The following is a 27557-nucleotide window of genomic DNA, read 5'->3' on the forward strand; positions in this document are numbered from 1 at the left end:
GTAAGGGACTCTTATTGGTATGGTACCCAGTTCTAGGGGACACTATTCCACAAGTGTGAGGTTACTTCTGGTCCCACTTCTGGCACCATGTATGTTAGCCTAAAAATAAAGAGCCTAATGTGAAGTAGAGACAAGTTTAAATTCAGATTGAAGAATTGCAATTTAGTGGACCCAGACTCTGATAGCAACCCAAGGCTGGTCCCATGAGCGAGTAAGATGCAGCGGCTTTTAAAGGCAAAAGAGAGAGGTTTGCATTATAAGGGATGTTATTTGGGGTTGGCAGCAGAAAACTAATTTTCACTAAACATAATTGATTGCTAAAGATAGCTAGAGGGAGGCAAAAGTCCAACACTGTGACAAGCTGGAAGTTTCTTGCAGCATTCTCAGAATATTTGGATAGTGATTCAGCCCAAAACTTCATGTTTTGGGAGTAGGCCCAATGGCATAGTGGTTAAGTTCACACAGTCCACTTTCATGGCCTGGGATTCACAAGTTCAAATCCTGGACATGGACTTCAACACCTCTCATCAAGCCATGTTGTGGAGGCATCCCATTTACAAAGTAGAGGAAGATTGGCACAGATGTTAGCTCAGGGACAATCTTCCTCACTAAAAAAAAAAAGGAAAAGAAAAGCTCATGTGTTGCCTGATGTGTATGATTGATTTCATGAGTGTCTGGCTCTATTTTAAAGCCCTTAGACACAAGTGACTCCACTTTGTTTCACATTTCACACTTGGTACCAAGCATCTTAGTAGGACATACACAGATTGATAACGTATTCACTCTTATCAAGGAGCTTTAAACTACAGGAGAAGGATACTGAAACCAAGAATTAAAATACGTTGTGACAATTGCCATTTCAGTGTCTAGAATCCCAGATACAAGGCTATTCAGAACAATATTCTCTAGGGAAGCATGTTGACTGCCTAACCCCTGGGGTGTCCAGAATTGGAAGTTTTGAAAGTACAGCAGGTTTTTCAATCTGAGAGCTAAACTTCTGTGGGATGAACAACTATGTTGGATAATGGTAGTCAGAAAATGCGGGTCACCATGCCATTTCTCTCCATAATTTGTAAAATCTGCCTCTTCCTCTCTAAACTCACTGACATTTAACACTGCTTTCATCAGGTGTGACCAAGATTACTGCCACAATGCCTTAGCTGTACATCAGTTAAAATTCTCTCCATGTCTATTCAGCACTCTGCTGCAGAGTTGCTACATAAAATATAAACCCAACCACATCAAGCTCATGATTAAAAATTTAAATTTCTTTCATGAAAAATAGACAAACTCCTAAGGACATCAGTATAATGCACAAAGGCTTATCCAGCTCAATCCCCAACAAAAAGCATAGGAGAAGTAGAAGGGAGTGGGTTCCATGAGAAGGGAAACTGACAGACTATTTTTCCTGGTGAATACTTATGAACATAGATTCAAGAATCTGAGATTTATATAAAAGACAATTGAGAGAGAAGGAAGTGGTTATATAGGCCATCTAGGCACACACAATAACAAAGGAATAATCTGAGATGTATGGGATATTGTATGATTAGAATCCGACCTGAGTAGAGGGTCCTTGGTATCCTGGGGGAGCCCAGTACTCTTTCTCTGTCACCAGCCTTCTCTAGGCTCCTTCTGCTTGACCCATTGGGACTCAGGCCAGGGACCCCTCATATTAACTTTTAACTGGGCTCTTATCTGGCACTCCCTGAGGTTCACCTCCTGGGATTATTTTTGTCCAACTAAAGATGGAGCTCTCTTCAGAACCCTGATGTCGTGTCCTCATTCCATACAGTTTCACATTGCATTATCCCCCTCTCTGCCAGTTGAAACCTCACTCTCTGCTTACTTCCCTATTTGAGCAACCACACTGCTTCCCACAACTGCTTGACTTTTACTGGGCTTTCATTTCCCAGTTAGTACTTCTTCCAGTTATTCTCTCCCCGTTCTGGCTTCCACTAGCTGTCCTTGCCTCTATTCTGTGTTCTCCTCCCTCTCATACCTACAACAGTGCGAAAAGTCCCATCCTGAGTGTGAGGATATACTCCTAGATGGACCACTTACGGGAATGCATTGATTAACACTCTAGACGTCAGTGTGACCCACTGTGGAATGACTGGATTGAAAGAACTTGATATTCTCTAATTCTGCTTCTACTTTAATATTCTTTGATGTGGTGTATGTTCACATTGATTGTTATCTACATAGTCTTTTCATTCTCTGCTTCCAGGTCCCCATTTCTTATTTTTCTATGGTTCCATGTTGTTCTCTACTTACCCTTGATCTGAGTTCCCAGGGCCTCCTCTCTATCTCATCACCATTCCTACTTAATTTCCCTACCCACTCATTCTAAGCACTGCTTACCACCTCAGCTAAACTTTGAAACCAAAAGCATTGCCTTATCCCTTGGCCCTTAGGTCTCTGTGCATAAATATATGAAGTTCAGACAAGATGCTTTATTTTCTAGGTAGAAGCCAGGAAATTTAAAAAATAAAAAAACCTGCTAAAAAACAAATAGATATACTGGCTAAGCTACAGTTTTAAAAATTATTTTTACATGTGTACACTGACATCACAAAATGATAAGGAAATCTTCAAGAATAAAACAGATAGACATTGAAAACTAGAGAGGGAAATGGAAGCTGACACTTGAGCTTCCTAGGGCATTGTCAAGAGTTGGTTCCCAAGGGCTTTGGCTCAAGCAGTCACATGGGTGAGGAGATAAATTCTTGAGACCACTCAAAAAATGATGCAAGTTGGATATGAGACTTTTTCCTACACCTTCAGTGAAATTGGACCAGGAGAAAAATCTGTCCAAATGAATAGGGATATAGCAAGGAATCACATGGTTGCCTCAGGCTCTGGGTAGAAATTTTTAAAATTATTCTTATGAAAATTCTTAATTACATTTGCCTTCACATGAATTTGGCATTGAAAAAATATTCTGCTTAATTTGGAATCCCCAATCCAATAAATTAGTAATAAAAAGTGGCTCCGGGAGAGGATGGATGAATAGGCATAGCACAGAGGGGTTTTAGGACAGTGAAAATACTGTGTATGATATTATAATGATGGATATATGTCACTATGACTTTACTCAATACAACAGAATGTACAAAACCAAGAGTGAACCCTAAAGTAAATTATGGACTTTTTGTGATTATGTATTAGTGTAGGTTTATCTTTGGCAAAAAATGTGCATTCTGGTAAGTGATACTGATAATGCGGGAGGCTATGCATATGTGGGGTCATGGGCTACACTTGAAATCTGTATACCTTCCTCTCAACTTTGTTATAAACCTGAAAACTGTTCTAAAAAATACTCTAGAAATATTTACTTTATGAGCAACTATTGATCAATGAAGAAATGAAAGGAAAAATAAAAAAATACCTAGAGAAAAATGAAAATGAAAACACAATGTATTAAAACTTTGGGGATGCAGCAAAAACAATATTAAGAGGGAAGTATATCATAATACAGACCTACTTCAAGAAACAAGAAAAATCTCAAATAAACTATCTAACACTGTATATAAAAGAACTAAAAAAAAGAACAAAGAAAACCCAAAGGTATTAGAAGGAAGGAAATAATAAAAATCAGAGCAGCAATAACTGAAATAGAGACTAACAACAATAGAAAAGAGCAGTCAAACTAATATCTGGTTTTTTGAAAAGATAAAATTGGTGAACCCTCAGCTAGACTCATTATGAAAAAAAAGAGACAAGGCTCAAATAAATAAAATCAGAAATTAAAGAGGAGAAATTACAACAAATGCCACAGAAATACAAAGGATTACAAGAGAATTGTGAAAAGCTAAATAGCATCAAATTGGATAACCTAGAAGAAATAGATAAATTCTTAGAATCATACAACCTCCTAAAACTGAATCAAGAAGAAATAGAGACTGAATAAAAACAAAAGTCCAGGACCATATGGCTTCTCTGGTGAATTCTATCAAGCATTCAAAGAGGATTTAATACTTACTCTTCTCAACATAAAAAAAGGTCACTTGTGACAATCCTATATCCAACATCGTACTCAGTGGTGAAAAACTAAAATCTCACTAAGAACAAGACAAGGATGCCCACTCTCACCCCTCTTATTCAACATAGATTGGAAGTCTTAGCCAGAGCAACTAAAAAGAAAAAAGAAATTAAAAGAATCCAAATTGGAAAGGAAGAAGTAAAACTCTCACTATTTGTAAATGACATAATTCTATGTGTGAAAAACCCTAAAGAACCCACCAAAAATCTATTAGAAATAATTATCAAACACAATAAAGTTGCAGTGTACAAAATCAACATACAAAAATCAGTTGCATTTCAATACCCTAATAATGAAATAGCAGAAAGAGAAATCAAGAATACAATCCCATTTACAATGGCAACAAAATAAAAATCTAGAAAAAAATTTAACCAAGGAGGTAAAAGGCCCATACACTAAAAACTGTAAGACATGATTGAAAGAAATCATAAAAAACATAAAGAAATGGAAAGATATTCCACGTTCATGGATTGGAAGAATAAACAGTTAAAATGATCATAATATCAAAAGAAATTTACAAATTCAATGCAATCCCAAGCATAATCCCAATGACATTTTACCTGAAAATAGAACAAAGAATCCTAAAATTTATATGGAACAACAAAAGACCATGAATACCCAAAGCAATCCTGAGAAAAAAGAACAAAGGCAGAGGTATCACATTTCTTGATTTCAAAATATATTACAAAGCTGTAGTAATCAAAATAGCGTGGTACTGGCAGATAAACAGACGCATGGATCAATAGAACAGAAGTGAAAGTCCGGAAATGAAACCACACATCTATAGACAGCTAATTTTTGACAAAGGAGCCAAGAATATAGAATGGAGAAAGCAAAGTCTCTTCAATAAATGGTGTGGGAAAACTGGACAACCACATGCAAAAGAATAAATCTAGACTGTTATCTTACACCATTCACAAAAATTAACTCAAAATGGACTAAAGACTTGAATGTAAGACCTGAAACCATGAAATTCCTAGAAGAAAACAAAGGCAGTACATTCTTTGACATCAGTCCTAGCAGTATCTTTTTGAATATTGTGTCTCCTCCGGCAAGGGAAACAAAAGAAAAAATAAACAAGTAGAATTACATCATGGAAAAAGCTTCTCCATGCCAAAGGAAAATACAACTCACCAGCTAGAAGAAATTATTGGCAAATCAAATATCCAATAAGAGGTTAAATTCCCAAATATGTAAATAACTCTTACAACTCAACAACAAAAAAATGAACAACCCATTCAAAAACTGGGCAGAGGATCCAAACAGACATTTTTCCAAAGAAGACATACAGTTGGCCATCAGGCACAGGAAAAGACGTTGCACATTACTAATTATTAGAGAAATGCAAATCCCAACTAAAATGTGATATCTCCTCACACCCATAAGGATGGCTATAACTAAGGAGACATGAAATAACAAGTGGAGAGTGTGGAGAAAAGGGAACCCTCATACACTGTGGGAATACAAACTGGTGCAGACACTGTGGAAAATAGTATGGAGATTTATCAAATAATTAAAAATAGTAATACTGTGAGATCCAGCTATTCCACTTCTGGGTATCTATCCAAAAACCAGGAAAACACTAATTTGAAATGACATATGCACCCCTATGTTTATTGCAGCATTATTAACAATAGCCATGACTTGGAAGCAACCCAAGTGCCCATCAATGGATGAATGGATACAGAAGATGTGAGATATATATATATATATACACACACATACAATGGAATACTAATAAACCATAAAATGAAGGATGAAATTGTGCCATTTGCAAGAACTTGGATATTCTTTATGGGTACTATGCTAAGCAAAATAAGTCAGATGAAGAAAGACAAATGCCATATGATTTCACTCATTTGTGGAAGATAAACAAACAAACAAATGCATAGACCTGGACAACACATTGGGGGTTCTCAAAGGGGAAGGAGAAGGAGGGAAGCCAAAAGGGGTAAAGGGGCACATACGTATGGTTTTGTATGTAAACTAGACTTTTGGTAGTGAATATCTGCAGTCCATACAGAAGCTGAACTATAATGACATACACCTGAAATTTACATAATGTCGTAAACCAAATTGACCTCAATAAAATTTAAAAATAAATCAATAAGATAAATAAATAATTTACATTAGTAGTGTTGACTTTAAACAAATAGGCAGCCAGTTATTTCCCCAGCAAAAGTGAGTTTATTCATAATCAACCGAGAATTACATTTCTGGATCTGCAACAATGGCGAGGCATCTGCAAGTCCCTCAGCAGCAATAAAATAGAAATTCTTCTATAGAGGAGAAGAGGAAATTCAGAAGACTACTGTAAACAAAGAGTCCACTGGAGGAATTGAGTGTTTGATGCATAGTGGCTTTTCACTGGCTGAAGTGTCACAGTCTCCATTGCCTGAGCTTCATGCCAATCAAGAAGAGGAAGTCTTTCTTCTTTCCCTTGGGCTCTGCTATCACTTTTGGTGTAAGAGCTCCCCCTTTTGGACCTCCCAACATGAATCTCATGACGTTTCTGTTTATTAATTTGACAGTAGTAATAAATTGTAAAGCCAAAAAAGTTTTTCTAAACAATCAATAGGGAAGAAAAACAATTTTGATCAACTTATGCTAGAGGACAGACTGAATTATCTTTTGATGTTCTCTAGGGAAAACGATACTACAAAATTATCCTAGAAAAAGACCATCAAAAAACATGCAGGAAAACATATAGTGGAAAAATATTTCAGAGAAGTGACAGGCAATTAATTTAAAAATCCTTTTATTTTTTCTGAATGATATGCTCTTTCTGGTATTTAGTCAGCTTTTTAAAATTTGAAATTTATAGTCATTTCTGTCATATCTTTTAAATACTAAGTATTTTACATTTAAAAAAAAGTGGTTCCAAGCTGGTCACTTGAGAGAAGCTAATGCAAAACTGATTTGTAGGCGTCCATAGTCAATGCAATCTTCTTTTTTCTAACACGGGCAATTCTTGCTTTCACAATTTTAATGTACACAAATTTTAGTTACCATTGTTTGTTTAAATAACACCAATCCTCCAAGAATACGGCTCAAATTTCAGTTGCCACAGTATATCAAATGTTAGAAATTGAATAAAGTACAAACTTTACTACTAGCTGTTCAGTCCATCAATCACTATGGAAATAACAAACGTGCAGTCAGTAACCAAAGACAGCAGTGACCAATCATATGACTTCTTTCAAAGTTTGCCGGTGACTGTTATTCTATTCCACCCACTGGCAGCAAAGTGTGTACGTGTTCTGTTTCCTTGTATTCCAATAATAAATCCATGTGGCATTTTACATGAAAGTAATAGAAAGACAGAATTGGCCAACAAAGATGAAAAAGGCTGGAAGTGAGATTCGAATTGAATGTAAACGCAGCTATAGAAGTGGCTGAGCTCGGGACTGTTGATATTCCCACTGTTTCAGAAATTATAGATATGAACCGAGAGGAACTTGGTGAAGGCACACTTAACATAAATGAGGTAAGTGATTGTGACAAAAAGGATGCCGTTGTCCCAGATGAAGTGATGCTGCCAGGAAACTTCACATTTAAGGAACTCTCAGAGATATTCCTCAGTATCAAAAACCTGAAGTGTAAAATATTGGAAGCTGACCCAAACTTAGAAAGAAGTATGAAAATTCACCAAGGCATAGGAAGGATACTTCATATCTTTAAGTTATATGATGAGACTAAAGCAAGCACTGCTCAAACCACTGTTGGTAAATTTTTACAAAGAAATAAAACCCTTTAATTCTGTATGTTTCTATTGATTTAAGTAGCAATGCTCTAAATTAATATTACTTTTATTATTTTTTAATTTTCCTGTTTATTTATTACTGACAGTGAGAGGGCTTTGATCGTTTTGACAAAAATTTTGGGGGCCAGCCTGTGGCCAAGTGGTTAAGTTCACACACTCTGCTTCCGCGGCCCAGGGTTTCGCCAGTTCGAATCCTGGGCGCAGACATGGCACCACTCATCAGGCCATGCTGAGGTGGCATCCCACATGCCACAACTGGAAGGACCCACAACTAATAATACACAACTATGTACCCAGGGGGATTTGGGGAGAAAAAGGAAGAATAAAATCTAAAAAAAAAAGTTTTTTTAAGTGACAAAATGATCATAATTTTTCCCATTGATTGTTAAGGTTCTTTTGCATGGTTTCAGCTTGCATGATCAATTTTTACAGTCCCACACTATCATGCAAAGCAAAGACTGACTTTATATCATAAGACTTGGAGTCACAATCGAGAATGTGCAGTTTTTTAGCAATGATATTTTCTTATTGACATGATCACTTCATTTTTCTTTGAAGAATCCCTTAATCCTTTGAAGCTTGCAAGGAATTAAGTACATTGAATTGGGATTCTAATGGCATTCTGTTTATGGTATGAATTTTACTAAAATATCATGCCAAACTGGCGCCAAACACACCAGTTTAAGGGATATTTCGGAAGTATACATTTGCCTGTTTTCTAGAATCCATAATTTTATTAATATCTTCAAAATTTCTAAAGAAGTATTGCAGATTATCACAAATTGAGTTCCTACTCCCATGATTGTATTAGTTGAATTCTTCATCATATGGTCAAGGATGATTTTAATTTTATATTTATTTATGTTTTCAACACACTCCAAAGTTTTGTTGAGACTGAAAAGTAAGTGTACTATTGTTGTACAACATTTTTAAAAACTATTTAAAGATAGACTTATGCCATATCTTTTACTACCAAAATTCTCAAAAGAATGTGCACAGATCAAAGAATACAGAATGTCATAGAATTTTTTCAAGAATTTTCAGATGTTGTTAATATATTTTTCCATGCGTGGTGGTGTTATGATATGTGTGACTATTCAAGTCAGTTTTTCTGTATTCAGCTTTTGCAACTTGTCTATGAATGATTTATATAATCATTTTCCAGTCATTTCATGTACTGGGAAAATTCTTCAAAAACAAAAAAATTTTTATTTGGAAATACACAAATCTAATAATTGTTTTATCTGGCTTAATTTCAGGCTATATCGTCAAATCTTATTGGAAAATATTTAGCATTTCTTACTTTATTTAAAATTATTTGGGGCTGGCCCTGTGGCCGAGTGGTTAAGTTCGCGCGCTCCACTGCAGGCGGCCCAGTGTTTGGTTGGTTCGAATCCTGGGCGCGGACGTGGCACTGCTCATCAAACCACACTGAGGCAGCGTCCCACATGCCACAACTAGAAGGACCCACAACGAAGATTATACAACTATATACCAGGGGACTTTGGGGAGAAAAAGGAAAAAGATAAAATATTTAAAAAAAAATTATTTGATTCACCACATCTACCAAGATCTTAATTGCTTAGCTTTGTGTTTCATTTCCTAAATAAAATGTTATATTATTTGTTGTTAATGTTAGTCTTCTGAACAAATGTTCTGACATTATATAGGCATACTTGGCTATAGTATTTACTAAATGAAGAGAATACCAATACGTTTTCTTGGATGGTACTCTGAATGCTTGATTTTGTCTTGCCAAGTTTTGTCTCAGTTTTGAATTACTCATATTATATGTTCACTTACAGCATATAGTGATGGTCTCAACAGCATTCATAGTTACATAATTTAATCGTTAGATATTTGAATACTTACTATGTATTCAAGTATTAAGGAGTTTTCACTTCATTTGGCTCTTAACATGATAAATCTACTGATCTTTTATTCATTCTCATTCATCAGATGTTTGTCATTCCTAAGAAATTCTGATATACATTAAATAGTAATAATAGACATGAAGTTATTTTCAAAAGCAACCAGAATCTAGTTATTTTTTCACCAATCAAAAAAATTTGTGTGCAAGAAATGTTTCAAAACCTCCTATCTTTACTTAAACTTTCTACTGAAGTGTAATGAGCATTCAGAAAAGTACATAATCATAATTATAAAGTTCATTGAATGATCGCAGAGAAGCACCCCTGTGTTATGCAATTCAGATCAAGATGTAGAATGTCACTAGCACCTCCGAAGACGCCTTAGGCCACTCTCAGAATTGCTCTATGTCTCATCCCTAAATACAACCTCTATCCTGACGTCCAACATCATAATTAGTTTTACTATCCCTTTGTAATAACTTACCTTTTCCCCAAAGAACACCCTCATCATTTTGTTGTATGGTGACAAATTATTCCAGTTTTTTCTTATAAAAAAAAATGTATTTACCTTCAGTTTTAAGGGATATTTTTGTTGAGTATAGAATTGTTTTTCTTCAGTTTTACTGTCTCAGCATGCTGAAAATAATATTACATATATTTCTGGCTCCCATTGTGGTTTTTTGGAAGTCAAATGTTCATATAATTGTCATTCCTCTCTAAGAAATGAGTCTCTTGTCTCTGGCTATTTTTAAGATATTCTCATTGTCTTTGGTTTTCAGTAGGTTTACTATGACATACTCGATATGACTGACTTTCTTCATTTTTCCCCAGTTCATTGGAATATTTGAAGCTCACTTTCTGTTTTGGAGGGTCTCAGCCAAAATTTCATCTCAACAATTATCTGCTCCATTCTTCTGTTATTTTGTGACTCCAGCTAGACATATGTTTGACCTTTTAATGATATTCCCACAATTTCATACTTTATCTTTTCTATATTTTCCAACTTTTGTCCTTCCAAAATTCAGTCTGGACATCTTCTTCTAATCTAGCTTCCAGTTCACTAATTCTCTCTTCAGGGTGGTGCTATCTGCTATCACATCCTTCCATTTTTTTTAACTGCTATCATTTTATTTTTCTATTAAAGAATTTCCATTTGATCTTTTTTTATTGCTTCCACTTCTTTGCCAAAACTCTCAATCTGGTTTTTACCTCCTTGAGCTTGTTAAGCCTACTTATTAAAAATCTATACTTGATAACTCAATTATCTAGGACACTGGTAATTCTGCATCTGTCGTCTGTAGTCCTTTTTAAATTTTTTTGATATTACTTTCTCTCGGTATGCTTCTGGGTGGTGTTTTGCTGTATTTTTGTCTTTGTTTTTGAGTGTTGATCATTTATATTTAAAAAATGCTAAAATAATTTGGGGCTTAGGATGATGTTACCTGCCTTCAGAATCATTTAGGGACATTGGCAGTACAAAATTACTTTCATAATTTCAGAGATTAAAGTAATTTGAAACTCAGTTATAGTTTCTGCCAGGCTTACTCTCTTGCTGCTTCACGCTTACTCCTAGGATTGTCACAAACCAAATTCAGGCTCCAGTGATATCTTTGAAGATTTATGAGTCTGTTGAAACTTTATTTAGCTTCTCAGTCTATTTAGCTTCCTCTCGTGGAATCAGAAGATGCTCCTAGGGAAAAAGCAGCCCAAATACAAAGTTCACCTCTGTGAGTTTTTGTCTTTTCCCAGATACTGACCCATTAATTCATCTCTGTTGGTTTTTCAATGCCTTGAGGCAGATTTTATTTTATATTTTTCTTCCTTTTTCTAGTTGTCCTTGATAAGAGAGTTGGTCCAAATTCGTTTGTCTACAATTTCTAGAAGCAGAAGCCCTTCTATTTCTTTTTTAATTGTTTATTAATAAAACTTACCATTCTTCCCTGAGTGAAGCCTCAACTTGTGTCTCAGAAATCTAGGCAATAACAGAACAGGTATAGACAAATTGAGACTATATACTGGGAAGTGATTCCTGAGAGTAAGTACAAGTGACATGAACTCACGGTTAGTTTCTTCACAGGTCTCCTTCTTGACTATGAAGCCAGTTCTAAATAACGTAGAATGGAAACCAAATTTGGGTCATCTCATCTAGGCTACACACCTGGTCTATACTGAAAGCCAAGGCAAAAACTGGCACTAATTGTTTATTGATTAATGTTTGAAAATAATCCATTTCTAACAGCTGTCTGACTCCTTTTACAGGATCTTTGCCTCAGCCATTCCCACTGAGGCAGTCTAATTGAAGGTCAGTGGTTATAGCATCTCATGCACATTGCCTAAGTTTGCTTTGGCCTTGTGGCCTGTATTTCCAGTACCAACTTTATTTATTAGGCTTGTGCCCTTATTTAAGGCCCAGAAAGTAAATCCCTACTTCCATAGGAACACATTCTTGCTCTAGCAGATGCTGTGGCTAGTCAAAAATATACCCCCTTCAGGACAAATATGCTCTTTGCCTAAGCTTAGGGAGGTATTGGCTGCTGACTGATCACAGTTATGTCCTTCTCCAGGAACTGCCAACAGTGGAAAATGGTTTCTTTGTCCAGGGAAATGTGTCTTCCCTGGGGAGAGCACACATCAAATGTGGGAATAAAAAGTTACAGCCTTATGACCTGTTTTAGGAAATCTCTGAAAGGCCGTCCTAGCTCCAGAACTCTCTGAGCTTGATTAAATCCTCTGCTGCAACTGCATCATACCTCAACCTCTCTGTCTGCTCAATTCTACCTCCTTCTCTCTTCTTCAGGTGTTGTTCCTGAGAACACTTCCTAGCAAATGTTCTACAGGCACGGGTCCATCTGAATCTGTTTCCTCAGAAACTGACCTAAGTCACTCATTTATGTAAACACAGGCACTTGACTCAGACAAAGCCATCCTAAGCAGCAGCAATCTGCCACAGTAAAAACCTCAAATGAACACTAGATGCAAAGTCCTACAACTACTTGTCCAGGCCACAAAGATATAGAGGCCACTGCACAGCATACAAAACCCAGATATTTTGAACCATATAGACCACTGCACATCAACAAGGTCAAAACTCTTGTGATCATGCTTTAATTTCTAAAGCCAAAGGCCATTTGCTTTGACTCTACAAAAAGATTCTCACGCATTACTTTATCCAACATTTCCACAAAACTTTTTTCTCCATAGTTGCCTTCTAACAAAGACCCTGGTAGTCCCTTTCTTAATTGTCTCCTGAATTAAATTTATTCTCCTGAACTACAGACGTCAATCTTTCATCTTATCAAAATTAGTGAAAACACAAGCTAAAAATGTATTCCAACTTTGATTATAACTTCCTTGTTTTTTGTTTTAAGTTACAACTCTTCCCCTAGATTCAGTGTAGATGAAGTTATTTTTTCTTCTTTGGATTTATCTCAGTGAAATGAGTTATGAAATATTTCACTTTAATATTTTCCCAGAAGTTCATGCTGATTTCTAACATGTTTCTTTTCATTTAAATTTTGGAACGGCTGCTTGCATTTTTCTCCCTTGCATTAGAAAATATATTTATACAAATAAATTTTAATGATATTGACAAGATAGAAATGAACTTATAGGAATAACACAGACGCCATGGTCAAAAATTTGATTTAGCCTTAGCAAATAATAAATGATCCATATAGGTCATTACAATGAATAAAATAAAGAGCTACAGGTAAACATTTCACAAACCAAAGCTGTTAACCTTTAATTGATATTCAGCCAACATCCTGGATTTTTTAGGGTAAAGTCTGGCTGCAAGTGTCAGAAAATTCAAATGAACACCCACTTTCAAAACATGTGGTTATATTCCCTGTGATGATGTATATATTCTCTGCCTTGTGAAGAGACTCGAAGTAGGCAATTCAGGGTTGTTCTGCCATTCCATTGGTCAGGGACTTGATCCCCAGTTTCTTCTTTTATTTGGTCATTTTTTTGATTTTTTGTTTTGCCTTGTTTGTTTCATTGTGGTCTTTGCCATGCTTGATCTCCATTCCAAAGGGCATCCTATAGTCTGAGATGGTTGCCAGAGGTCTTCCACCAAGTTTACCTTTGAGGCGGCAATAAGGAGAAAGTAGGAAGCTAAACACAGCCATCTCCCACTGCTTCAGATCCACTTTGCAGAAGTTGTACGCCCCATTGATCAACTGCAGCCACATAACCACAATCAACTAAAAGGGTGCCTAAGAGATGGAGCTTTTATTCTGCCCTGTTAGTAATTGGGGGGTTGATTTATCCTACAGGAAGTGGAAATAGATTCTGGGAGACAATCAGTGGTATAATCCCATTTGGCAATTCATCTATCCATTTAGGCACGTCGGTGTATAGTTAGGACCAGTTTCACTTGAATAGGTAACCTAGAAATAACATTGCTCAAAGCTCAAAGATCATGGACACTTTCCTCAGGGCCCTTTATACCCAAATTAGGGCTCATACTTGTTTTAAACATTTTCCTGCCACCTAATGGTAAAATATAGACATTTATCCCAGTCTGTAGCTTTTGATGATTATTAAAACCCTGACATTTTTAACAAGAGGGTTTTCATGTTGCAGATATTTTGATTGTTTGCTTACAAATTTAAGTATTATCTATAATAATACATATTTTTATGGTTTTTCTCTGAGAGGGTACTTCCCATGGTGCAACCCATTTTCCCAATTCAGTCTCTATTTCACAGAGCATCATTAAACATTTTCCAATTTTTGCTTTGTTGTGTTGCTTTGCCTTCATAATCTTTTTTTTTTTTGGAGGACGATTAGCCCTGAGCTAACTACTGCCAGTCCTCCTCTTTTTGCTGAGGAAGCCTGGCCCTGAGCTAACATCCATGCCCATCTTCCTCTACTGTATATGTGGGACACCTACCACAGCATGGCTTGCCAAGTGGTACCATGTCCGTACCAGGATCCGAACTGGTGAACCCAGGCTTCCGAGAAGTGGAACATGCGAACTTAACCACTGCGCCACCGGACCAGCCCCAAGCCTTAGTAATCTTAAGCACAGATTGTCGAGTTAATCATTCTCCTCCATTTAAAGGCTCATGGATATCATTTGGTCTGAGCAGACCTCCTCTTCAAACTGTTTGATTTATTTATTTATCCCCATTTCCTTCTCTTTGCCACATTTTAATGTATTAATGTGTTATCTTTCTGTTTTCATCTGTTCTTATAAAATGTTCTTTGATGTGTACACTTTAATTTCCACAAAAGATATTATACTGTATGCTTCATCTATTAGTGTACTTCATTCAGTATTCTTTTAAAGATCTTCCGTATTATTCTGTGTCTATTCTGTTGTTTCTACCTACTGCATAGAATCCCATAGTGGGCGTCTTCTGCATTTATTTGCGTGTTGCCATAAGGATGAACATTTAGCATGCTTCCAACACTTCACTACCATAAAAATGCTGTGGTAAACATCTTTATACATGTTTCCTCTGGAGCTGGGTAAATATTTTCTATTATACATATTCAAAGTGGGATCGCAGGCTCAACATCATTAGACAAGATCCTGCCACAAAGTCTCCAGAATTACTTCATCACCAACAACACATGGGCACTGCCATCTATCCCACATCCCTGCAAGCACAGGGCTTCTGCAGCTTTCTGATTTTGCCAATTTGGTGGTGTAAAATGAGTTCTTGTCTTAATTTGCATTTCTCTAATCACCCATGAGCGTGAGTACAACTTTAATTTCAACAAAAGGTATTGTATGCTTCATTTATTAATGTATTTCATTCAGCATTCTTTTAAATTTTACCATATTACTCTGTATATATATACTTATAAAATACATATACACATTTTGCTTTTAGAATTTCAAATGCTTCTCTCAGTTTTTCACTCATTAATTTTGTTCAATGTATACTTTATTGAAGAGAAAGCCTTAATTTTATAAAGCAAAATTCAATAATTTTTACTTTTAGCTTAATTTAATTTTTTCTTCTTTTTTTCAAAGACCCATCAATTTTATTCAGTTTGTGGTTCAGAAGCAACAAAATGCAGAACTGTGGAACAGTCTGTGCTGCCCCCACAAATGGACATGCCCACACTTGTCCTCCAAGGGGTGAAGAACCCAGGACCCCGTCCCTGCAGGAATGAACTTAGTGACAAGACTCTGGGAGGGGCCAAGCTCTTAAGGGTCAAGACAGGTAGTGAGGGTCACCATCACCCATAGGGACCCACTGTGTAACTGGAACTGTGTATATGTGTATGGAGGTTGGAGGGAATGACCCACCATAGGCCATTTCTCCCAAGACTCCAGAGTTTCCAATTTGAAAATTCAGTTAAAGAAATAATTCCCCACTAATGGTTCAGAAAGATATTCTGCTATATTATATGCTACTGACTTTGTGTTATCTTTTGCATTTAGGTCTTTATTCCACTGTGAATAAAGCTTTGCTTGCCTCTTTCAAAAATTATTTAGAAATTTGTAGTCATTTATTCTTCCATATAATATCTTAAAAAAAGTTTACTAAGTACTTTCAAAATCCAACTGGAATTTCAATCAAGAATTTACTGAAATTATAGACTAATTTTAAAAAATTATAACTTTTTGTAATAACTCCTTCCATACAACTCCAATTCATCAGAAAATTTTGTGATCTTTAATAGTACTAAAAATTTATCTGTAGAATTCTTATATATTCTTTCATTAGCTAATTTTTATCTATTTTATAGACTTTGCTGCTATTATAAAAGGTATCTTATTTCCTTTTATTTTTTTATTGCTTGTACTAAGAAGGGCTGTTGACTTTTTTATATTTAGTTTGTGTCTAGATACCTCAGTAAATTTTCATGGTCGCACTAACGGTTCTCTTTTTATTCTACCAGTTTTCCAGGTAGAAATCATATCTTCTTAAAAAATACCTATTCTGTTGAAATCCTCACAGTTTTATTCATGTGTTAAATTTGTAACTAGATAAGTTTTGAGCTCTCCTATTATTCCCAACATTTTATTTTTTATTTTCTTGTGTACAATCATATGATCTGAAAATAATAATTTTTTTCTTTATTTCTATTTCTTACTTTCTTATTTTTCTTGTCTTATTGTATCAACAAGGACTTTTAGTATTCTATCGAATATGATGAGTACAGTAGGCAGACATCTTGTTCTTAATTTTCACTGGAAGGCTTTAAAGCTTCAAAATTAAATATAGCTCATGTAGGCTATTTGTAGCCACATTCGACCATACAGTGGAAGTTTTCTCCCATTTTGAGTTGGTAATATTTTCTCAGAATGGACGTTTAAATATATCAAATGCTTTTTCTGTAACTCTGGAGATGATAATATGATTTTATTTCTTTAATCTATTGAAGGAAGTGATTCTGTTAAGATATTTTTAATGGTAAACAATCTTTGCAGTCTATGGATAAATCCCATTTCATCTGGTGCTGGTTTTTGTTTGTAAATATTTCATTTGAGTCTATATACAGAATTTCCAAGTAAATATACATAATTGAGATTAGCTGATAATTACTATTTTAATATTTGTTTTGTTTTTTTCTGGAGGATTTCTTACTTGCTTTGGTATTGTGAAAATTTTACCTCAGAAAATTAGTTGGGATTGTTTTCCATCTATTTCTCTACCTGGAACATCGTGTGTGAAATAAGATTATCTGTTACTCTATGTAGTCTGGACCTAGGAACTTGTACAAATAGCTACTTTCACTACTTCTTCATTTTCCTTAACCATTGCTTCTATATTCAATTTTTCTCCCTCTTCTAGGATTTCTTTAATAAAATTTTATCTATAATAAATGTGTTCATATTAATTATATATAGAATTTGCTTATTTTAAGCTATATATTGCTTATCTGTATATGTCTACTTTTCTAATAATACTTTTTGATCTGTTCTGAGAGAGGTTTTCATATTTTTATTAATTTTATCAAAAAGTCTGCCTTTAGTGTTGTTGTCAGTCACTTTCATCAATTTTTGTTTTGCTGCTTTTTTTTTTAACTTTTACTGCTTTTAAATTAATTTTCTACCTCGTAAATTGTCAGTGATTTTATTTTTCTTTTTTAGCTTCCTCAATTAAAATCTAGGCGCAATATGTTTTAGGTCAGTCTTGTTTACAAATAAATGTTTTAAAGCTATAAATTTCCTATATATGTCATTTTAGAATCGTTTATAAACCAGAAAAAGAGAATATGCACTTTAACGGAGGTATGTAAAAACAGCGTATGGTGATAAGATTGCAAAAACTAATCCTTAGGGCCCGCTGTTTGAAACTCTCAGAATAATTAAAATTAAACAAAAGCAAAAGCAGAAATGCGTGAGTGCAGATATGCGTTTTGTTCATAGTCCAGGTCTGCTTCCCATTTTAAATACTGAGGTACTGCATTTACAAATCATCACCGAAAACTGAGCAAAGCATAAATAAATCATTTCTGAAACTTATAGACCATATTAATTATCAAATAACAAATGGTTTTAGCCCACAAACTGTCACACAGAAAATGAATTTCAAAGCAAAACTGACTAGTATTAGTCTTCTTGATATGTGATACAGATTGATTTTTTCCTTTATTATTGCTAAAATTCCTCTTAATCTCTTACTCCTGGCTGTGATGAAAAATATGCTTGTGTGTAGATGTTGCCAGATGTCTTTGAAGAAGAAATTTCCTTTCCCTTGTTTTTCACTAGAATTGTGCATCCCCAGACTTACAAATTCTCTTTTAATCCTTCTTTCTGAAGCTGAGAAATTTCCTATAAACTTTCAGCTTGCTGTAGACTTGGTCAGTTAAACTTCTTATGTGTGAATAAGAAAAAAATATATATATTGAGTGAGGAAGATTCACCCTGGGCTAACATCTGTGCCAGTGTTCCTCTGTTTTGTATGTGGGATGCCTCCACAGTGTGGCTAATGAGTGGAGGAGTTCCACAACCAGGATTCAAACCCACCAACGCAGGCCGCCGAAGTGGAGCACATGGAACTTTAACCACTCAGCCACAGGGCTGGCCCCAAAATAATTGTTTTGAGATCACTCTAAGCAATTAAAATAATAACTAAATATTTCATAATTAAATGATGATTAATAGTAAACATAAATATTTATAAATGCAATGATGCAATGATGTGTTAAATCTTCTCTCATTTATGAAGCTGACTATAGCCATCTGGTCACATGTCTGGATTTACTTAAAAAGAAAATCTCTTACAAGCGATTAAAAAATTTAGAACAGAATTAAAAACTATTTAATAAATGAGAAAAATATCAAATAGTAAATCACACCCTTTTACAGTCAACATAATTTCCTATTTTAAAAATTCTCATCTTTCAACTTGATCAAGTTACTTTTATGTTAAGTAATCAGGAGATGGGACACAGGCGAGTTGGCGCAATATCCAGCACCTTACATGTTCTCACAAATGGAGGGGCTTTGCCATCAATCTACTTACCCGCTTCTCTGGATGGCCTACTAATTCTGACAATACAGCCAACTCCTCCAATTGTGACACGCAGGAAGCTGATATTTCAGCTTCTGTTTTCTTCCAAGTCCAATTACAAACTTGCCTCACATTTTATACCAGGGTCTCGATCCTTTCTTGAGGAGATTCTCAGGAGCAGAAACTTCTATCCCCTAAACGTGAGCCCTCTGTGGGTGAAGCAGAGAGTTTGTTTAGGAAGCCAACAGGAATGCCTACTAGGAGAGAGGAAAGCTCTATATTTATCCTATGTTGAGGTTGTTAAAACCTACCAATAGGGAAAGGAAGAAATAACTTTCAGAGATTTTATAGAGAATAACAAGGGAAACAGAAAAGCTGGGAAAGAAAACCTACAAGATTTCTGAAGTTAGACTCTGGGTGGCTAAATATAGACATTAAAAAAGAAATGAGCTTGGAGGAAGAGATTATTCATTATATTTTAAATACCTAGAGACACAGCTGCTTCTCATACATTTTGGAACCAATGTTGGTGAACATATTTAGCATAAAAATAGGAAAACGCTGAATATATGATGAATGAATGAATGAATGGACAAACATTGTGTGAGGAGGAAATTCACAGAAAACATCTTGCATTTTGATTACTTAACTGTCATTTCCATGGCATTTCATGGTTTATACCCCATACCACACCATCCAGGTCAAGAAAGAATGTCTCTTTCCCCCACATTCAAGCACAAGAATCAGGCTTCATATAGACTGTGTCAACTCAGAAAAGGTGCATATCTCTGAGGTATCACTCTGAAGAAGGATAAGTGGGATCTTATCACATCTTCAAGGATGCTTTCTCATGATTGCCTTAGGCTGATCAGAGTCCAGGACTACAGATGAGCATGGAGTCAACCAATCAAAAATCATATGGCTGCTGTGCGAGGATGACAAGGTAGATTGGAGCCGAGAGAAGCAATCAACCAGTCTAATCCAAGTAGGAAGATTACAGCAGTCCTGCTGTTTGATCTCCTCTATCCCATATTTTTCACCTGTTCCGCCTCTCCCAGCTCAACTTTATTTTCCAAAAGTTTCCACATGTCCAGCTGCTGCCACCTGCATGTGGTCCCTCTGGATGTTCTCCTTACTCTGGGCCTCCCTCTCAGCTCCCTACACCAATTAGAGTGAAGTCCCTTTACCTTAGTTCAACTCAGAAAAATTGCTCTACTAAGAAACTAAGATAGAAACAACAAAAAATGAAAACGGTAAACTGTAGAACTAAATTGAGAAGGCAAAATTTTCAAGCTCAGAAGAGAGTGACGATATTTCTTTCCCCTACTACTTTATATCCAACATGTCCCTGCTGAATAGTAACTGCTTAGGAATTATTTATGGAATTAATTACTGAATCCTAAAGTAATTAAAGTCTATATCTCAGCTCACACTGCCATTCAGGGTCATTATTTACAAAGAGTTGATCTTCATTACCCACTAATTCTATATTGGCTAATTAACGTACCTGTTAAAATTTATTTGTAACCCCCAAATCAGTACTCACAACACTTTCACAGTCATTCATGAACATGTGCAGAGTGAAGGAAAATTTGTCACCCTCCTCTCACGTTTCTGGCTGAGGTCCAACGAGGTGGCTCTCTGCCTTCTTATTCCAGTTTTCACATTGTAAGCAAGTGTCATTTTCATGGTATATTTAGTTCCACATCTCTGCTTTATTGTGCTCTTGACTAGTCATTTTGTCGTTTAAAATGATCCTGGAGGATAGTGTCAAAGTGCTGTCTAGTGTTTCTAAGCACAAGAAGGCTGTGATATGCCTTATGGAGAAGATGAATGTGTAGATAAGCTTTGTTCAGGCATAAGTTATAGGTTTTCAGGCCATGAGTTCAGTGTTAATGAATCAACAATGCAGTAACCCCAGAAAAAGGAGGAGGAAAATTGCTGATCTGTATTTGGAGCTATTCCAGAGAGTGCCAAAGTAATATCTATAATGCTATGATGAAGCTATGGAAAGCTGGAAAAGTACCAGATTGTGGATTCATGAGGTAATGAGTGCTTTTTGTTTGTTTGCTTGTTTGTTTTTAAAAGCATAGTGGACAGCACAGCTGTGTGGATGAAAGCCCAAGAAATTTACCATCACATTACCCAGCTTGGGAAAAATATTAAACACTTTTTGGCTGGTGTTTTATTGTAAAGAAATACTGCATAAAATACATAAATTATTTGTAAATAAATAAATAAATATATATATATATATATAATAAGATACCTTTAAACAGAAACATATGTAAAACAAGGTTATATATTCATCAGTTGACACAAACCTTGTGACAAGAGGCTCACAGGAACCTAACCCTGTATTACCCCTGGGATCGATGGCTCAATATTCACTAACTCAGTGTTAACAGTGACTTTAACACAACAGCCATGAATAGTGAGAATGCACTGTATGTTTTCTCCTTGCCTTGATCTCACTTCAATCCTGCGGATCAACCACTTGTTCTCTTTTCTTGGCCATCTTATTTTCTCTTCAGTGATACAGTTGCACTCTACCTCTCAGATATCACCTATATCAGTGATTCTCAAATTTTAGTGCACCTATGAATCCTCTGCTGATTTTTATAAATGCAAATTATGATTCAGTAAGTCTAAGATCCAAGATTCTACATTTCTAACAAGGTCCAAAGTGATAACTCTGCTGCACGTCCCTGAACCATGATGAATAGCAAGGGTCTACATCCTGCCTTGCTCTTTTTGTTTAGAATAGTTGGAGCAATAGTTTCATTTCAATAGGTCTCTATTATATTTTTATTATTCAATAATAAAAATAGTCGGAGACAACATTGTGCTTCTCCTCAGGAGTTCAGAGAAATCACTAATGAACTAGGAAAATGTGAGTCCCTTGGTCAAGTGAGAAGAGTTTCGACAAGAGGAGCATCAAATGTCTCAACTACTACAAACAAGTAAGGAAGGGACAGAATAAGGAAAGTCTATAAATTTGCCATAAATTGAATACAGATTTTTATTAAGAACATATCACATACAGGTAAGACACTGCCCAGATAGAAATATTAAAATATGAAGACTTTACTATTAAGAAGCTTGAAAATTATAAGGGAAAGGGGATCTAGAAATCTGCAACACTGGGCAAGAAGTGAGGAGTAGATTTGGCAGAAAACAGTTCAAGTGTGCTGGGAGTTCAGACGAGGCAGAGACTGCTTCCACTTGTGAATTAGGCAAGGGCCTCTGGAGGAAGTGACATCTGAAATGGACGTGATGACCCATTAGCATTTGAATACATGGAGGCTGCTAGGACCTCACTCATTCACAGTTACAATTTGAGTTTTAAGTCAGAGAACCCAAGTCAGAACAACAAATCCTGAAAAATTACGTTTGGCTTATATTGACAACTGATCATTAAGCAGAAATAAACAACAACAAAAAATTGTACAGGAAGAGTCAAATGGATGTCATCACTGTGTTGGGTTTAGATACATCTTGAGCCCCTGGGCTGCTGGGATCTCATTCCAAAGGGAGAAGAGTGCTTGGAGGTTCACAGTGTGTCCTGAAAGAACAGAGATGGAAGCCATTCTGCATGATATGGAGGCAAAAAGTAAGAAGTAAGAAGGAAAGAGACTGGGAGGGAGGAATGAGGAGAGAGAAAACAAAAAAAATGAAAAGACAAGTGGGAAGTTTGGCAAAGAGCAGGAAGGGTGGATACCAGAATTCACAGGCACTTCTTAAGTCAAAATGTAAGACCTGTCAGAAGCACTGGGGGCACTATCATTGCCAAGAAGATCAAGCTCATGGAGCTATGATGTTCTGTGGATTTGGGTGCACACAGAACGTCATTTCAAATCCACCCCCCTCGTTGTACTGCATTTCCCTGGATTTCCTTTGTTCATTTGCGTCACTAACTCACCAATCTCCTTTCTTCCTATTTCTTCTCTCATCCCTCTTCAGATATGAATCCTTCAACATCCTTCTTCATCTGCTGGACCCTCATTTTCCATTTTTCTATTTCTTGGCTAACTTACTTTTATTTCTTTTGGGGCTGACGTCCCTAGAATTTCAAATTTCTAATCTGAGTCTCCTGATCTGCTTGAGGACCACTTACTCCCATTCTCAGCTTGGGCCTAAGTTCTTTCTTGCCCCAGTAGAGGATGATGTCCTGTACTCCTAGACTGCTGTGTTTCACTTGGCAAGACAGGTCAGCTGCCTCAATGGCTTCCACATCTAAAGACTTCCAAAGATACCATGTCCCATCAGCATTAGGCAAGATGTCACTTAGCTGAGTTCCCCGATGCTCCTGCTCATCCTGCATCCACATCACCCAAATAGGCTTTGGGTAGAAACCAGAAATGTGACAAGCCAGCATCAGGTGGCCAGGACTGGGCCTGCAGCTAGTGGACAGCCAGGCCTCTGGCCTTACTGCAGAAGACAGGAAAGATATTCAGAGAGGACTCTAACACAGACATAGAGGTTCAGACCTTCATATCAGTTTAAATGGATACTTCTTTGCCACCTCTAGGAATCTGTCACTCGTTATCCCCTCTCCCTCTCAGCTCCTTCATAGGAGGAGGAGGATGGCAAGATATGATATTAGAATAGAGAAATCTTGGAGGATTTCATGCAGGATTGGCCTTGTGCCTGGAGATCTGCCTTCCCTGCATCAAGAAGACTCAAGAGGAAACGTGGACAGATGTTACCAAGGAGCCTGTATATTATATCCAGGTGACTCAACTCCTGTTGAAAGTCTGCAGACATGATGAGCCCATCACCCTTTGGAGATGGCAACCATGACATGTTCTGGAAGTTCAGAAAATCTAATCCTTAGTAAGCAACCTGCATGAAGCCTATGGAGGCCTCAACAAAGTGCCTCTCACAATCTGTTGCCCACTGTAACTCAAAGGGATCCAGGGAAGAGGGATTAAGAATTAGTTGCAAGAGGAAGTAAAAAAGATAAAATGAAATGAGTGGAAATAAAAGATAATAGAAGCAGAAGGGAGAAGTTTAGGAGATTTGAGGGAATGGAGCAAAGTTTGGTTTTATCAGAGGTTCAGAAAAAGAGGCATTGGTGGTAGCTGAAGATGGAGGAAGAGATGAATGACATGAGGAATGGGTCAAATTGTCCAAAAAAGGCAGCATGAATGGTGTGGGCAGAAAACAAGCTAAAATTGAATGTGAGAGAGTTGGCATTATAAAAATCTAGGGTGAATGGAATGCAATAGGTTATAATGAATGTATCAACAGAGATTGCTGAAGAGATGGATAGGGAGAAAGGAGTCAATCAAAGAGTGAGGAAGCTGAGGGTATCTGGGTGGAGGCCAAGGAAATGGGAGGGGGGGGGGTCACAGGAGACCACTAATGAAGATAATAAGGCACAAGTCTACAGTCATTGAGAGAGGAATTTGTCAGTAACAGAAGACTTGAAGCTTTTGTAGAATCAGGATTTGGATTTTATACTCTGCCCAAACGTGTCTATTTGCAGATTTATAGTGAGGAGAGGTAAGGTTCAGAAGTGATTGGAGGCTGTTTCTGAGAGGAATAAGAAACTCATTGAGACACACACATACCTCCCACTCATATCCCTACTTCCCATAGAGGGAACTGAACTCACATTCAAGCTACCATTGGCTAGCATGGTTGTGAAATGCCTGAAGTAACACAACAGAGAACATACGGCATAACTTTTCCAGTTCCATACACTACTAGTGGGGATGTAAACTGGTGCAGCCACTGTGGACAGCAATATGGAGATTACTCCAAAAATTAAAAATAGAAATACCATATGATCCAGCTATTGAATCATCTGGATGAATGAGTATGGGCTGCTTATTTTGTTAGTTCTTGGTTTAGAAGTGAAAAGAAATTATCTCGGGCTAATTTAAGAAAATAATTTTTTGGAAAGTTAAGATTAGAACATAGAAAGTTAGGAAGAGCTTCCATCCCATACCTATAATTTAAAAAAACTGGATAATGAAAATCACAACTTCTGAATATGTAAGAGCCACTAGGGGTGCACGTGCACAGAGGAAACATGAGGTGAGGACACAGCAAGAAGATGGCCGTCTACAAGCCAAAGAGAGAGGCCTCAAGAGAAACCAAACCTGCTGACACCTTGATATTGGACTTCTGACCTCTAGAACTATGAGAAACAAATTTTTGTTGTTTGAGTCACCTCATCTGTGCTTCTTTGTTCTGGCAACCCTAGCAAACTAATGTATCCAATGTTGGCAACATTTCTTCTGGATGATTAGTCATTAAGCAAGGTAGCAAAGTAGACAAGCATATAGCAAGCAGTGCAGGATGTGTGTATTTTGACCCTCCTTTTCACCAGCTTCCTTCCTGTCCTCCTTCTCCTGATTTGATTGCAGTGGAACAAGACTTATATGGCATTGACAAATCACTATCTCCAGGGCGTTTTTGTTCTCACTCATAATTTGAAAGCATAGAACTAAGTGGCTTCCCAGCACCCTACCTAATCCTTTCATGCCCCTGCTGTTTTCTGTCACCCTGTCCTTCTCTTGCCCTTTTGAATATTCCCAAAATATTCTCTTCCCCTGTCTCACCCCCACCCCACCTCATTCATATCTCTGACTTCCCAGGGTTGTTTTATTAACTTTTTCAGAATCCCTATAACTGTCTGATGTAATAGTATAAATTACCAGTGATTCTCCATTATTCTTAGGGAAGAACCAGTAGCCATCACAGAGACCACAGGAACATTGGAACACATAAGGAAAAACACCCTGTGTTTGACTTGCATTGATGTTTATTTACTCACCAGTCACTTAGCACCTGCTGGATCTAAGCATCTTGCTATACTCATGACTATACAGTAGTTGACAATGCAATCACTTTATTCAAGGTGCTTTTAGTCTACTTGGCAAGAAACAGTTAAGCCAAGAACTGTAAATGTTAATGTGGGGAATGAATATTCAAACAGGATGGGTGGGTATCGCACAGGCTCAGTTGGAAAACGTACTTCCACATACACTGCAAATTAGGGTAATAAGGACTAAGTTCTTCCTGGAGAGGAGATCTTAGCATCAAAAATGAGACTAAGGTCATAGGCATAGATCTTGTGGTGAGGTATGTTCTGCTTCAGGGTGGTTGGTGATCGTATCTCCTTAACATAACAAAAGGGAAAAAAAATAATTTGGAAAAACAGTTAAATGCTTCCGAACCCACCCTTAAGATCTTCAGGGCAATTAGTCCAAGAAAAAATGACTTCAATACCACACAAGACTTGTTCCACAGCAATCAAATTAGGGGAAGGTGAACAGGATGGAAGCTGTTGACAAGAAGAGAAGCTGGGAGCCAGAGAGGAGAGTCATAAGTGGAGGGGTCATGAGTCTGAGTAGGAAGCACAGAGAACTGGAGGGGAAATGAGGTTCTGGGTACCCCGCAATACTTCTACGCTGACTTCCTTCTCTTACCAACAGGAGATCTTTTCCTTTATTACTGCCTGCAACAAAGAAAATCTACTCCTTCCCTAAACCCTGAATCACCTATCCAGTCCTTGAAAAAATATACCTAATCCCAGGGGGGCCTCTATCTGATCTCCAGGTAGGCGCAGACATCTAGTTTTAGCACCTGATTGTCTGTTGTTTTACTGGATATGCATCAGAGACTGGAGAAACACCCATATCCTGATCTTTCAGTTGTCATTGATGATGGCTACCAGCATAGACTCTCTGCCTAGGGGTCAATATGTTCCTAAAGAATTCAAAATAACAAGGTTATCATCTTATTGAAGATGGGAAGGGCCATAAAATCTACAGAGCATGTCTGGATTAGGTAATCAGAGGTCATTCTAAGTTACAAGATGATTTCTTTTCTACAATATGGTTTCCCTTATGTCAAACTTGTGTTGAGCTTGTATTAGACTTGCCTCTATAGATCTCACCAGGGGCTCCTAAAAGATTGGAGTTAAGGATGAAGACCAGAGAGATCCTTTCCTGTGGTACAAATCTGAGGTATGAGAGCAGCTACAGCATGAGAAAGACGGGAAGTCCCTACCAGATCTCTCTCCCACACAGACAAAAGCCTTAAGCAGGAGAGGAAGGCTGGAAAGCCCTGCTGCCTTCAGGGCACAGGTGAAGATGCAGTGCAGCTGGGGAAGGAGATAGACGGGGAAGGAAGAGTAAAACTTCCTGTCCTAGACTGTAAGAGTTTCCATACTGCCGAGAGAAAAGCAGGAATTCCTCAAGGCCTAATCCCAACCTAAGAAACAAAGCACCTGCATAAAAATGAGACTGATTCAGAACAAAGGTAATGCCCCTAATCTCTCTCCCAAGGTTAGCAAGCATTGAGTCACAAGAGCAGTCACTGCTGGAAGAGGAGCAAGATAAATCTTCTTGAGGCACAGTACAAAGGACACCTCAAAACCTGAAAGGGAAGCTGACATTAAGAAAAACCCTTTGGCAAACAGTCCCACCCTACAAGCA

At 37.0% G+C, this 27557-nt stretch overlaps 1 pseudogene; it reads right to left on the reverse strand.

Annotated features, from left to right (window-relative positions):
• Positions 1-22626: 22626 nt before the first annotated feature.
• On the reverse strand, positions 22627-24809 carry LOC103560984 (T-cell surface glycoprotein CD1a-like; annotated as a pseudogene).
• Between the last annotated feature and the right edge of the window lie 2748 nt (positions 24810-27557).

The sequence above is a fragment of the Equus przewalskii genome, unplaced genomic scaffold, assembly GCF_037783145.1.
Source record: "Equus przewalskii isolate Varuska unplaced genomic scaffold, EquPr2 ChrUn-7, whole genome shotgun sequence".
Lineage (NCBI taxonomy): Eukaryota > Metazoa > Chordata > Mammalia > Perissodactyla > Equidae > Equus > Equus przewalskii.